Below are 15,397 nucleotides of genomic sequence, written 5' to 3' on the forward strand. Positions count from 1 at the left end.
AATGTACGGTACATTGAGCGTCATCTGTCTGGCTGTGGGCGTGAGTAGTCGAACAGCTGTTGAAACTGGACGAATTTCATACGACACATTGTGATTGTTTTTCATAGTCTAATTTTACCGGAATGAAAATTGGATGGACCTGGAAAGTTTCGTAAGAGGAAGAATGTAGACATTGTGTTAAGAACGTGGAAAAAGTTTCTACAATAGAAAAGGATGAAGTTATTAAAAAGAATCATCCGAACCATGTTTTTTTATCGAATAAATCAGAGAAAACGAATTAGAAATATTTCAAAGGTGAGTGAAAGTTGTTTTTTTTTTCTTTAATTTCGGTGTAGTAAGTAGCTACGCCGGTCGCCATCTTGTTTGTGGACGTCGCGTTCACAAACAAAATGGCGACCGGAAGTGCTGCCATTGGGACTACCTAAGTAAAGTTTTGGGCGCCATCTGTTACGATATTTTATTTTAAAAATTTTCTTCATTTTATAAATAATATAAAAAGCTTAATTTTGAGGGTAGGGACGAGTTTTATAAAAAAAATGGACAAATATAATGAAAGAATTTTACAAAGTAATATTACTTTTACCCTAGTAACGTTATTTAACAGATTTAATGTCTGTATGGTTATTCGTGGAGGAAGCGAATGACACCAAATGTACCCTGGGGATAACCTTGTTTACAGGGTGATGATCACAGATAGTAAAGTAATTGCAATGCGCTAGCATATAAACAGCCATACATAGGAGTAGACTTGTTGAGCCTTGATGTAGTAGTTTAGAACCTTTTCTACAATACATAGTGGCATAGGAAGGAGCTCTGCTAGTATCAGAGAGGCATTAGTAGAAGCAGTTCTGCAGCACTTGGTGACAAACTGTCTTTGAAGAGAGAGTAATTTACTTACTTTACTAGTTACGTGACCGGCTAGAGGCCGTGTAAAGTAGCATTGGTTGTATTGCCCATTATATAAAGTTTTACAAGTTTTATGATTTAGTCTCCAGGTGCAACTAGCACATTTTAGCAGTGTGTAGTTTATTTTCTTGGCTTAGCCAAGATGTAATCAATATGGCAACGGAATGTTTCTCTCTATTCTCTCTCGTTTTATTTTGTATGACATTTCTGTTTACGCGTGCACTCGCTAGTCGATCTGTTAGTTTTTTGCGTCCTTTTGTGAAAATTAAAATTACAGTAATATAAAAATGAATATTATGACGTTGATCGACGATAATAGGCTAATAATAAAAAGATTGTTAATAATTAAAAAAGTGAAGTTCTTAAAATAAATTGTTCACTCGAATTCATTAGATTTTTATATTTTTAAATCTGTTCACATAAATTCTTTTATAAATAATAGTACATATTAATTAACTAATTAATAATTATATATTTTGAACCTAAGGTTTTCGGGGTTTCATAAAAAAAATTTATTTTTGTTAAAATCTTATGTAAGATAGGGAAGGGAAGGGGAATCAAAGAAAATATTACGATTTCTTACACGGGTGGGTGGGGGTGTAGAATGGCCGAAATCACCCTTTTCCAGCATCTATGCACCATCATTTACAACAAAATTAAGCGTACGAACCGTACATGGCATGTAAAACACTTTTGGGCTCGTATGTAGTAATCTCTTTTGAAGACCCCAATTTTTGCCCTTTGTGTTGTACGCTCAAGCACGTAAATCGTAAATACTGCATTTATATTTTCCTATTGCAAAAAAATCTACAACAAAATTTGTCAAACCTTCGCCTGTTGAGTTAGTAATAATACAATAAAACCCTAAAAAATGTTCTCCGATTTCTATTTCGTCATCGTCACGGAGGTAAACAAATCTTACAACAATGCCGGATGTATTTATATCGATGTCGATTTGATGGCTTTTGGACCTCTAGACAGTGTCGATTAGGTGTATTTTAATTATGGTAATTCAATACTTAGCGATGTAACATATTTTCTTTTTTAATTACTTTGACCGTTTAAGCTAAACTTGCACTCTAGCCGAGTTATAGACCACATAGAATTTAATGATTAATACCAGAGTCAATAGATATATTGGTCCTTGTGCTGCCAATAGCTCTAATGCTGCTATACTGGTTTAATAAATATTTCTGCCACTTCGATCGCGTATAGTCGTAAGTTTGGCCAGAGCATAGGGAGACTCAGCTGTAAACATTCAAAATTCTGTTTATATATGAAATTTTCTCATTTTTAACACAGATATTGCTTTTGTCTTTTTTACAGGACTGCTTATAAATACTATTTTAATAATGCCGGTCTGGTCGATGACTGCCATCAACAGAGTACGAAATCACCTTGAACTTGAAAATGTTGTGTTTCAAATACAGAACCTATATTTGAGGTAATGTTAAACATGTGCTCGTTTTTTGGATACTAACTTTTTGTTGTAAATACAAAATAAATGTGCGTTAAGGCCTTTTTTTTTGTATTGCGTAAAAACCTCTCGCAACCCCGGAGTTGCGAGCCACACTTTGGGAACCAGTTCTAGATTACCAGGTGCAGGATTAACAACCTTTTCCAGAATATTTGTTTGTTTTTAAACTAAATGAACAGTAATTAAAATTGTGTATAATTATAAATCTTTTCATCGAGAATTCATTGATGGGCAATGACAGAGGGATTAGCTCTATATATACCAAATTTAAATTTTTGAGCTTTTAGTTGCACAGATTTTCTTGAGTCTTCGGGGTCTGTTGTTTTGGCTCCCAGCGTTTAAACTTGGTTGAGTTTGAAGATCAGGCAAGGTCTTTGACAGTAAGGCAATGCTAACTGCTTCCTTTTTTCTATTAATACATTAACATTTATTTAATATTTTTTTAACTTTATGCTTATATTTTATGTTATGTAAATCTATACATATATTTGTCATGACAAGAGAAGAGTATTTGTGTTTTTGGTAGGGCTTATTAAATATAGCATGCTGCAAAACTGAGGGAACTAATATTCTTCTCAATGTCAAATGTGGTAGCTGTTATATATGTAATTTGAATGTATGTTTCTTTAATCCAAATAAATAAATAAAATCCGGTAGACTTCCTCACAGCTATCAGGTTAGGTACTCCTTTATTTCAATTTACAAATGCCTTTCAGGCCTATGCAGTATCTAAGTCCCTTCTCAGTGTAATGCTACATATTAAAAGGAACAAAAACTTAGTTAATTCACGAATATTCATGCGTGAAGATGATTGTTACACACACAAAAATAATTTTACACATACCTCAGATAGCAGAATAGTGCTTTTCAAATTATACCGGTACACTTATATGGTACTCCTAGCTATGTTTTTTAATATAAAAACATGAGTGTATATCGGGTGACAATAGTACAAAGGTTCAGAAAAATTGACATTAAAATCCGTAGATATACACTTTTTATAAATCCACAACACTATAGTAACAACATGATATTTTCCGATACATGACTATACCATGCAAGGTATTTTTTATTAAAACATGGCTTACCCTTTAAAACTATCAGAATAACTGTAATAAAAATAACGGTTTTACAAATTATAAGTAAATAATTTGACAATTATAAAAAACACACATACATAATGTTTTCATTTCTATTATCCACAGTATCACATTTGTAACTAGCACACGACACAACCATTATAGATTACTTATACCACTGTTCATCGATTTGCATACCGTTAGATAGATTCACTAAGTTATCATTACTATATTTTATTATTTTAATACGTTCCTTGAATTTACATTTATATATTTATTTTTCATAATGAAGTATTTTTATGTTGCTACTGTCAATCTGACAATTACTATTACTTGTATGATTAAACCAAGAGGAATAATTGTGTTTTAATTTCATCGCAGCTTCGTGTTCTTTAATTCTTAATTCCAATTGTCTACCTGTTTCACGTATACAATTTTTTGGGCTTTGACAATCACAACTGATTTTATAAACAACCCCCAATTTTTTAAAATTTTTCTACATTAGTGTTGTGTTTTATATTCTCGGAATGGATGTTGTGTGAAATTTTGTCGGTTAGGGATGGGGCTAAAATTATATTATCTTTTTTTAAAATTTTATTACAATTATTGTGTATATCATTAATATAGGGGAAGGATTTGTAAGTTTTATCGGTTTTATATTTAGTATTAAATCTATTTTTATAATACTGTTTATGCCAATTCTTTAACTTATACATGGGGTAATTATTCAAGGTAAACTTTTTATCTAATTGTTTTAATTCCAGTGTTATTAGAAGTTCTGGTATATATGTTTTTTATATCCATCATATAAGCATTCTTTTTTATGGTTTCAGGTGTGTAAGAGTGATAGTTGATGGTCTTATTTATATTACAAGGTTTTTTTTATATGTTTTGAATGAGACTTTATCTATATCATTAGTTATTGTAATATCAAGAAAATTTATTTGGTTATGCTTTTCTAATTCATTCTCAAATTTTATATTTTTATTCATATTATTTATTCTATTTAATATTATTTTATCATTAGTTATTTTGTTGTTATAAATTAATAAATAGTCATCTAAATAATAACAATTTACACACCAGGAATATTTTGTATTTTTTTATCTATGCTTTTCATAAGTAATTCGGTAAGTTTTGGCCCCGTCTTCAACCCCATCGATTTGTCGGTAAAAATTATTGTCTATCTCAAAATAGTTATTGGTATAAGCAAATTTTATTAGGTCTATTAATGTTTTATCTACCTGTAACTCCGTTAGGCTTGTTTCTATTAGCTTCCACTTTATATTAGGGTGCATGTTCTTAACATCCAAGTTTATTAACGTATCAGTTTTTTTCTTTTATTATTTTCTGAATATTATTTATGGCTTCATCTGCATTTTTTATGCTATTCTTAGAACCCTGTATGGGTTTTAATTGTCTTTTGATATAGTTTTCTAAGTTGTAAAGTATTGAGTAACGAAAATCCACTACAGGTCTATATTTTTCTTCTTGTTTGTGTGTCTTTAACCTGATTTGTAACTTTGGGGTCCTGTTGTTTTTAAAATTAAGTATATAATTTTTATCATTATCATTTATATTATTATTTTATCATATGGGTTCTTATTTAGTTTAACGTATTGGTCATTATTTATTTGTTCTATAGTTTTATTCCTTAAATTATTATTATTATTATCCATTATTTCAAGTTGTTTGGTTTTATCAACTTTGATTATAATAATAATAATAATAATAATTTTATTTCTGAGGGAAATTTTCCCTTTTAAGTAATTAAGGGGGAGTACAATTTCACAAAACAAATATTATTTCGGTCTACATGATTAATATACATTTTGCAAGTAAGTGTATTAATTATAACATGACATGGTCTAGCAAGACCACTTAAATAACAATGACATTATTTGGTGAATTTAAATAATACAAACGTAAAGTAACTTAATAAAACATTAACAATGGTTTAAAACAACAATATACATCAAATAATTTGATATTACAAAGTAATTTTTTCAGTGTATTTGACAAAAAAATTATAAATTCTATAAGCATTTTTTCTGTTGATATTTTTTTAAGTTATTTTTGAAGTCTAGACACGAACTACCATTACATATATTTATTATATCATATTGTTTTCGCAGATTATTTAGAGATTGGCAATTTTGCGAAAGATGGAGTACAGAAAAATGTTCAGATTGACATAATTGACGAGTATTTGAGAGATTTATGTAAGTTTTATTGACGAACGGTGCATATTTATTGAGTCGTAACTGAATAATTAATCGTTTAACATTTAGATCTATTGGTAACCACATATAAGGTTGAAAAGAGGGAATGTTAAGAATATTAATATACCAGGGGCGGTAGTTACTTTGATTTAGAGAAATCTGATCTTTGTTAATTGATTGTGATATCGCAGAGCTTATTAAGAGGGAATATCCATATTTCCAATTTTGAATTGTGTTTGTAAAAAATAATTCCGACACTCCGAACGTGTTTAATAATTTATGAATTTTGTATTGCCATAATTGCGTATTGTTGTTGTTTTTACCGCGCTTTATCATTTCTTGAAGTAAAAAACCAATATTATCATCACTTTTAAATTTAAGTCTGTAATAGAATTTTATAATACGTTTAAGTAAATGTGGAAAAGTCCAAATACGGTTTGTTTCATGTCGAATGACGTATTTTCTAGCTGAAATAATTTACGAAGAAAATAAATATGCAGTGTTTCAAGCTTATATAGATAATCCAAAGCCCAAATTGGGCTTGCATAATAGATGATAGGATTTATTATAGTATTATATAGTTTCAGATGGATATTTAAGTTTGAGATTTTCATAGTTGAACATAAAAATATTAGATTATCAATTGCTTTCTTCACTTTGTTATTTAATTTTGTCGTATGGGTTTTGAAAGTTAAATTCCAATCGAATTCAATCCCTAGATATTTGACCTCGTTGGTTATTTACAATAAAGTATTTTCATGATAAATTTTTGAGTCTTTTTCAGATAATTTTTTATTTTTACGAAAAATGACGATATTAGTTTTCTCGGGGTTTATTTCAAGGTAAATTGTTTTAAGATAGTTATTGAGTTGATTAATTTTACGTTGTAAAGATACTTTATTTGGGGCTATAATAACAAGATCATCGGCAAAAAGAATGTAGTGGAAGGAGCTATTATTAATTTCAATGCCATCAGGATTGTTAAATAATTGTCGATACCCAGTAGATAAAAATTAAATAAATAAGGTGACAGTGGGTCTCCCTGTAGTATTCCACGTGAAAGGCTTAAAGAAGGTGTAAGGTTATTACCTTGCTTGATTTTCACAGTATAATGTATATATAGCTGGTTTATTGTAGACATAAATCTGTGACTAGCCCCATTAACTTTTAATTTGTTTATTAATAAAGGAGTATAAACTGAATCAAAAGCCTTTTTGATGTCAATAAATGCAGCGTAAACTTTCCTTTGTTTTTTCCTAAGATGTAATTGAATTATCGTTAATAGAATGAAAATGGCAGTTTCGGTTCCTTTATTTTTTGTGAAGGCATATTGAAATTTAGCTTCTAAGTTATTGATTTTAGTCCATTGCTGGAATCTGTTTGCCATCATAGAAGTAAAGCATTTTCTTAGCATTTATAACAGAGCAATAGGTCTATAGTTATGTGGAGAGGACTTGTCACCCTTTTTGCACAGCATTGTTAGAATAACTGTGTTCCAGGAGTCGGGGAAAAGACGTTGTTTTGTACAGTACATGATATTGAAGATATTAAGTAATTTTAATTTAGAGCTATTAGACAACATTTTTAAGAATTTTGTAGGAATGTTATCGTGACCTGGGGTTGAGTTGTTTTTTTGGATAACATCGTTTAATTCATCAATTGTAAAGTCAGCATCCAGGTAATCATTGTAGTCTATTGCATTATTTATTATTAAAGGATTTAAATCAATTCTTGAGTAACGTTGATAGAAGGCCTTCCAGGTGTCAAAACTAATAATTAGTGAGTTTTCATAATTGCAAGATGTAGGTCGATATCGTCTAACGGTAGACCAAAATAGTTTGTCGTTATTATTATAATTAATTAAATTTAATTCANTTATATATAAAATTAAACTTACATGCTGTATATCATGCATATGATACATTTTCTAGTTTAATAAGTACTGATTTACAGGAAAATTTTGGCGAAGCAAGTTGCAACGAAAATTACCTTAGCATGTCATTTACCTGCTGTGTTTACTGTTGTGAACATTTGGAAACAGAGCTGAACAAATGTCTCTAGTCATGTATTCATTGGGTGATAGGTTGTTAATGTTTGCCACACCATGTGTTGTTTAACCCAAAGTTCAAAAAGGAAATTTACCGTAGCATTAAAAGAAAAACGGTGCATTTTAAGAATATACGGTGGTAATTTTATAGTAAGATAATTATTTATTGTTATACTAGTATGGTAAAACTGTTATAAATTTGGAATATGACAGTATATTTTTCACTTATAATTCTTTATACAATTAAATATTTAAATAATATTTTATGGTAATTAATTTAAAAAAAAAACTTTTTGTTNAACGGCGCATATTTATTGAGTCGTAACTGAATAATTAATCGTTTAACATTTAGATCTATTGGTAACCACATATAAGGTTGAAAAGAGGGAATGTTAAGAATATTAATATACCAGGGGCGGTAGTTACTTTGATTTAGAGAAATCTGATCTTTGTTAATTGATTGTGATATCGCAGAGCTTATTAAGAGGGAATATCCATATTTCCAATTTTGAATTGTGTTTGTAAAAAATAATTCCGACACTCCGAACGTGTTTAATAATTTATGAATTTTGTATTGCCATAATTGCGTATTGTTGTTGTTTTTACCGCGCTTTATCATTTCTTGATGTAAAAAACCAATATTATCATCACTTTTAAATTTAAGTCTGTAATAGAATTTTATAATACGTTTAAGTAAATGTGGAAAAGTCCAAATACGGTTTGTTTCATGTCGAATGACGTATTTTCTAGCTGAAATAATTTACGAAGAAAATAAATATGCAGTGTTTCAAGCTTATATAGATAATCCAAAGCCCAAATTGGGCTTGCATAATAGATGATAGGATTTATTATAGTATTATATAGTTTCAGATGGATATTTAAGTTTGAGATTTTCATAGTTGAACATAAAAATATTAGATTATCAATTGCTTTCTTCACTTTGTTATTTAATTTTGTCGTATGGGTTTTGAAAGTTAAATTCCAATCGAATTCAATCCCTAGATATTTGACCTCGTTGGTTATTTACAATAAAGTATTTTCATGATAAATTTTTGAGTCTTTTTCAGATAATTTTTTATTTTTACGAAAAATGACGATATTAGTTTTCTCGGGGTTTATTTCAAGGTAAATTGTTTTAAGATAGTTATTGAGTTGATTAATTTTACGTTGTAAAGATACTTTATTTGGGGCTATAATAACAAGATCATCGGCAAAAAGAATGTAGTGGAAGGAGCTATTATTAATTTCAATGCCATCAGGATTGTTAAATAATTGTCGATACCCAGTAGATAAAAATTAAATAAATAAGGTGACAGTGGGTCTCCCTGTAGTATTCCACGTGAAAGGCTTAAAGAAGGTGTAAGGTTATTACCTTGCTTGATTTTCACAGTATAATGTATATATAGCTGGTTTATTGTAGACATAAATCTGTGACTAGCCCCATTAACTTTTAATTTGTTTATTAATAAAGGAGTATAAACTGAATCAAAAGCCTTTTTGATGTCAATAAATGCAGCGTAAACTTTCCTTTGTTTTTTCCTAAGATGTAATTGAATTATCGTTAATAGAATGAAAATGGCAGTTTCGGTTCCTTTATTTTTTGTGAAGGCATATTGAAATTTAGCTTCTAAGTTATTGATTTTAGTCCATTGCTGGAATCTGTTTGCCATCATAGAAGTAAAGCATTTTCTTAGCATTTATAACAGAGCAATAGGTCTATAGTTATGTGGAGAGGACTTGTCACCCTTTTTGCACAGCATTGTTAGAATAACTGTGTTCCAGGAGTCGGGGAAAAGACGTTGTTTTGTACAGTACATGATATTGAAGATATTAAGTAATTTTAATTTAGAGCTATTAGACAACATTTTTAAGAATTTTGTAGGAATGTTATCGTGACCTGGGGTTGAGTTGTTTTTTTGGATAACATCGTTTAATTCATCAATTGTAAAGTCAGCATCCAGGTAATCATTGTAGTCTATTGCATTATTTATTATTAAAGGATTTAAATCAATTCTTGAGTAACGTTGATAGAAGGCCTTCCAGGTGTCAAAACTAATAATTAGTGAGTTTTCATAATTGCAAGATGTAGGTCGATATCGTCTAACGGTAGACCAAAATAGTTTGTCGTTATTATTATAATTAATTGCATTATTTATTATTAAAGGATTTAACTATGTAAACAATCATCAAAACCTATTTATAATTACTGTGTCAAAACTAATAATTAGTGATTACTATATTTTTTTTTTTGGAATAAAAAAAATAAACAGCATAAAATCTGAGGCTGCCTACATTACTCATTATATAGGTCAATACTTGTAATTGATAACATTGCACAAATTAATAGCAAGAGTTCTTACGACAACTAATACTAGCCATTATTAAGCTTGTAAGATATTTTCAAAATTGATTTTGATAAATAAAAGAGAAGGTATTATCGGAGATGTTCAAAAATATATTTACTTGAAAATTCTCACTTTATAATTTAAAATAAGGTTAACTTACAAATGATGATTTTTCAAAAACAAAAATCATTGTAAATCAATTTTAGTTTATTAATATAAATAAAAAATTTAATCTATATTAGACACACAAAATAATGAAATAAAACTAATTGGCTGAATAAAATGAATTTCTTAATACAATTCATAAAGAAATAAAATCATTAAAGTATTATTTGTTAGTTAACCTAATCTTCAATTAATATCGATAATTTAAAATCAAATGCTTTATGAAAATACTCGTGTCTTAAAAATTATCATACCGTCAGTTAAAATATTTACATTGTATTCAATTATTGCTAACTTGACAAAGAAATAAAATTGATTTTACGAGAATAAATATTGGATTTAATAATCAAACAACCATAAAAAGAAAACTGATAAAAGACAAATACTTATTTTATATATTTCAAATATTACAATTTTGAAAGTTGCAATAAATTTTCCTTAAAAAATGCTTTAAAATATCTTTTAGAAAAATTTTGCATTAAAAGAAAAACAATAATGCTAAAACTTTCCTTGAATATTTAACAGAACTTTTCTCAAAATACATTCCCTTGCCCAAATATCTTCCCAGCTTTCAAAGAAACAGAATACTTTGAGCTTCAAAAGATTTTGAACAAAAATATTATTTTTCTTTTTTCAAAAGTGGAAGAACTGGTATATTTTAAAAACATACCTACTTATTAAAAATATTGATATTAAACAATAAAATTTAAAATTTTCTTCTTTTATATTAAAATTTTCTTGCTTAAATTTAGGTCAATNCAATCTAACATTAATTCAGAGCATATTGTAAGGTCAATAGATGATTTTCCAGTATGGGTCAAGCAAGTAAATTCCACAGGTATATCAGATTTAATTCTACCATTGATTATATACATTTTGAGGTTAATTATTGCATCGATTAATTTTTGTCCAAGTCTATTTAAATGCTTATCCTTCGAAACGGTTGTTTTGTATTAAAAAATTATTACCTTTATATTTCGAGTCCATATTATCTGCAATTCTTCCGTTGAAATCGCCCAAAATTATGGAATAAGGGGTCATATTTTGCCAGATCTCCATTTGTTTAATTATTTCATTCAAAGTTATTATGTCGTCAGGTGGAATATAGGTATAGCATTAAAGTTATTAAATTATTCGTAATATTAGCAATAGTAGGTTTAATGATTTGAATAAGAAGCAGAATGAAATTATTAGATATTTTTGTTTGTAAAATTTTGCAAATATCTTTTTTCAATAATACGCAAAGGCCTCCACTTGGGCGACCTGGACCTATTGGTTTTTTTGCCAAGGCTGACTCTATTGTAGACTATTTCAGAAGCTATCCAGGTTTCAGTGATGGCAATAATATCCGGATCATGTTTAGAGATAAAAGCATCTATTTGAGGTATTTTATATTTTAGTCCTTGACTATTCCAGTTTATAATTGTGAGGCATTGATTATTAGCGTAGCATTTACAGGATTGAGTTTTATCTTGCTTATTAATGTCATTCACTTAAATTTGCTATTCTTGATTCTTAAAGTATCTATATTCACCAGTTTTCCTGTATTTAAACTATAAGTTAGTCTTTCACGATCAATTATTAGGATGTCATTTTGCAATTTTACTTGAGGGTNTTATCGGAGATGTTCAAAAATATATTTACTTGAAAATTCTCACTTTATAATTTAAAATAAGGTTAACTTACAAATGATGATTTTTCAAAAACAAAAATCATTGTAAATCAATTTTAGTTTATTAATATAAATAAAAAATTTAATCTATATTAGACACACAAAATAATGAAATAAAACTAATTGGCTGAATAAAATGAATTTCTTAATACAATTCATAAAGAAATAAAATCATTAAAGTATTATTTGTTAGTTAACCTAATCTTCAATTAATATCGATAATTTAAAATCAAATGCTTTATGAAAATACTCGTGTCTTAAAAATTATCATACCGTCAGTTAAAATATTTACATTGTATTCAATTATTGCTAACTTGACAAAGAAATAAAATTGATTTTACGAGAATAAATATTGGATTTAATAATCAAACAACCATAAAAAGAAAACTGATAAAAGACAAATACTTATTTTATATATTTCAAATATTACAATTTTGAAAGTTGCAATAAATTTTCCTTAAAAAATGCTTTAAAATATCTTTTAGAAAAATTTTGCATTAAAAGAAAAACAATAATGCTAAAACTTTCCTTGAATATTTAACAGAACTTTTCTCAAAATACATTCCCTTGCCCAAATATCTTCCCAGCTTTCAAAGAAACAGAATACTTTGAGCTTCAAAAGATTTTGAACAAAAATATTATTTTTCTTTTTTCAAAAGTGGAAGAACTGGTATATTTTAAAAACATACCTACTTATTAAAAATATTGATATTAAACAATAAAATTTAAAATTTTCTTCTTTTATATTAAAATTTTCTTGCTTAAATTTAGGTCAATGAAACAAAATTTCTATGTATTAAATTAAACAAGAATATTTTCTTTCTTATTTTTGAAATTGATAAAAACCTACTATTGTTCAAAAATACATATGTTACCTTTTGAATATTTGTTAATATAAAATTTAAAAAAACCATCATCTAAAATTTCTTGACAATTACTACAATTGACCAATCTCAAAATGTATTTCAATTACTATTAGACTTACTCAGCAAATATTTAGTCTTGAATTTAATTTTGTTTATTATTATATAAAATGAAAGAATCTGAGAGAACCATCAACATTAAAATAATTAACAACTTTTAAATTATTCTATTCTAATATATAGTAAAAGCATGCAATAAATAATGGAATAGTGAAATTCCAGAGAATTAAGCAATTAACTTAATTTACAAGTTATCTGCATTATTCGAACAGGAAGAGAAATCTAAAAATATGGCTTTCTCCAAGTTCCAGAGGAAACTGAAGCATTATGAAAGTAATAAAAAAATACACTCATTAAATGAATTATTTTTTTATCATTCTACAGCTGCCTTCATAATAATCAATAATCATTAATTGTAGTAAAAAATATATTAAAATCATATAAACAGTAAGAAGTAGAGGTTATTCATCAGGAAGTTCATTTATATTAATTTNAGTTATATTATTTATATTTAATACATTAGTAATAAATTTTAGTATTTCTGCTTTTGAAGTGGTTTTGCAGTTTGGGTAATTGTACATTATTATGTTGTTATAGTGATGTTCGTTTATTAGCATGTCCATTTGTAATTTCTCTATGTCTTCTTCCATTTTTTCCTGCTTTTCCTTCGTTTCTTGAATATTTTCATGGATAATATCTAGTTCTTGTGTTATCACAACCATTTGATTAAAAAGCTTGTTGTTAGAAGTGTTGATTAAGACTAATACTTCAGTGCTTTGGAATAAAATATCAGTGTCTGTGAGTTTATCTGTTACATTAATCGAGGTGTGATCAGAAATGGTTGACTCACCTGAGTTGTCGTTTTCACTAATCTGCGATGAATTTAAATTGTAATTCTTATCACTAATAAATTCTTCATGGAGATTTTTTTCGGAAGTGAAGTTAAAGTCTATTAACGACCCGGGATTTGAAGAAGATGGCTGATTCTTCTTAGTATCCAATTTGGCACATTTCAATGNTATTTAATACATTAGTAATAAATTTTAGTATTTCTGCTTTTGAAGTGGTTTTGCAGTTTGGGTAATTGTACATTATTATGTTATAGCGATGTTTGTTTATTAGCATGTCCATTTGTAATTTCTCTATCTCTTCTTCCATTTTTTCCTGCTTTTCCTTCATTTCTCGAATATTTTCGTGGATAATATCTAGTTCTTGTTTTATCACAACCATTTGATTAAAAAGTTTGTCATTAGAAATGTTGATTAAGACTAATACTTTAGTGCTTTGGAATAAAATATCAGTGTCTGTGAGTTTATCCGTTACATTAATTGAGGTGTGATCAGAAATGGTTGACTCACCCGAGTTGTTGTTTTCACTAATCTGCGATGAATTTAAATTGTAATTCTTATCACTAATAAATTCTTCATGGAGATTTTTTTCGGAAGTGAAGTTAAAGTCTATTAACGACCCGGGATTTGAAGAAGATGGCTGATTCTTCTTAGTATCCAATTTGGCACGATTCAATGGAGGTCTACCTCTCTTGAGTGGAGAATGTTGCATAATTGTTCTTGTTATTACCGATATAAATTGTATTAATAAATAACAAAATTAGTCTTTTTGTAGTAATAGATAATAAAAAAAAACAGTTAACACTTATTCTTAGTATGAGTGACCAGGTACAAAGAAAAACACGTCCCCCGTCAGCTTTGGTTATTGAAAGGTTATTAGTTTCAAAAAAGTTTGTTTTATTTAATATCATCTTATACATCACCAAACGATCGCCTAAATATCGGGCTATAATACGGCTAATTAAATGATTGGAATAAAGTAATTTGACACTAGAGGTAGACGTTAGGCGCCATCTCTTAAGTAAATTAATAATTAAATAAATAAATCNTTGTTGTTTTCACTAATCTGCGATGAATTTAAATTGTAATTCTTATCACTAATAAATTCTTCATGGAGATTTTTTTCGGAAGTGAAGTTAAAGTCTATTAACGACCCGGGATTTGAAGATGATGGCTGATTCTTCTTAGTATCCAATTTGGCACGATTCAATGGAGGTCTACCTCTCTTGAGTGGAGAATGTTGCATAATTGTTCTTGTTATTACTGATGTAAATTGTATTAATAAATAACAAAATTAGTCTTTTTGTAGTAGTAGATAATAAAAAAAAACACGCCCCCGTCAGCTTTGGTTATTGAAAGGTTATTAGTTTTCAAAAAAGTTTGTTTTATTTAATACAGGGTTCCTACTCAAATTTTTGTTTTGAATTCCCTGACTTTCCCTGACCAACTTTGTCCAAATTCCCTGACCCTCACATTTTTTAGTGTGGAATATCGACATAATAAAACAGCATTTACTGTTAACATTGAGTACATTTAGCCCTCTTTTTGCACAGTTGATATGCTTCAAAGACTGCCACATTAAAAAAATACAGTACATACATCCTGTAGAAAAATGTTTGATAGAATCCACAATTTCAATGTAATGAAAAAATAAGCAATTTACAAACAAAACACAAGCTTTTTATTTTATCATCATTTATCATTATTATTTGT

General features: G+C 28.2%; 1 long non-coding RNA gene across 1 annotated transcript in view; it reads left to right on the forward strand.

Moving 5' to 3' along the window:
• Positions 1-386: 386 nt before the first annotated feature.
• LOC111613271 overlaps positions 387-15,397 on the forward strand; it is a 25,616-nt gene continuing 10,605 nt past the window's right edge. The window contains exons 1-2 of the long non-coding RNA XR_002754747.1: positions 387-425; positions 2,233-2,350. This is a non-coding gene — a long non-coding RNA (uncharacterized LOC111613271). The remainder of the gene's footprint in view (positions 426-2,232; positions 2,351-15,397) is intronic.

Source organism: Centruroides sculpturatus, unplaced genomic scaffold (assembly GCF_000671375.1).
Source record: "Centruroides sculpturatus isolate CEXI.00-Female unplaced genomic scaffold, Cexi_2.0 scaffold1918, whole genome shotgun sequence".
Classification (NCBI taxonomy): domain Eukaryota; kingdom Metazoa; phylum Arthropoda; class Arachnida; order Scorpiones; family Buthidae; genus Centruroides; species Centruroides sculpturatus.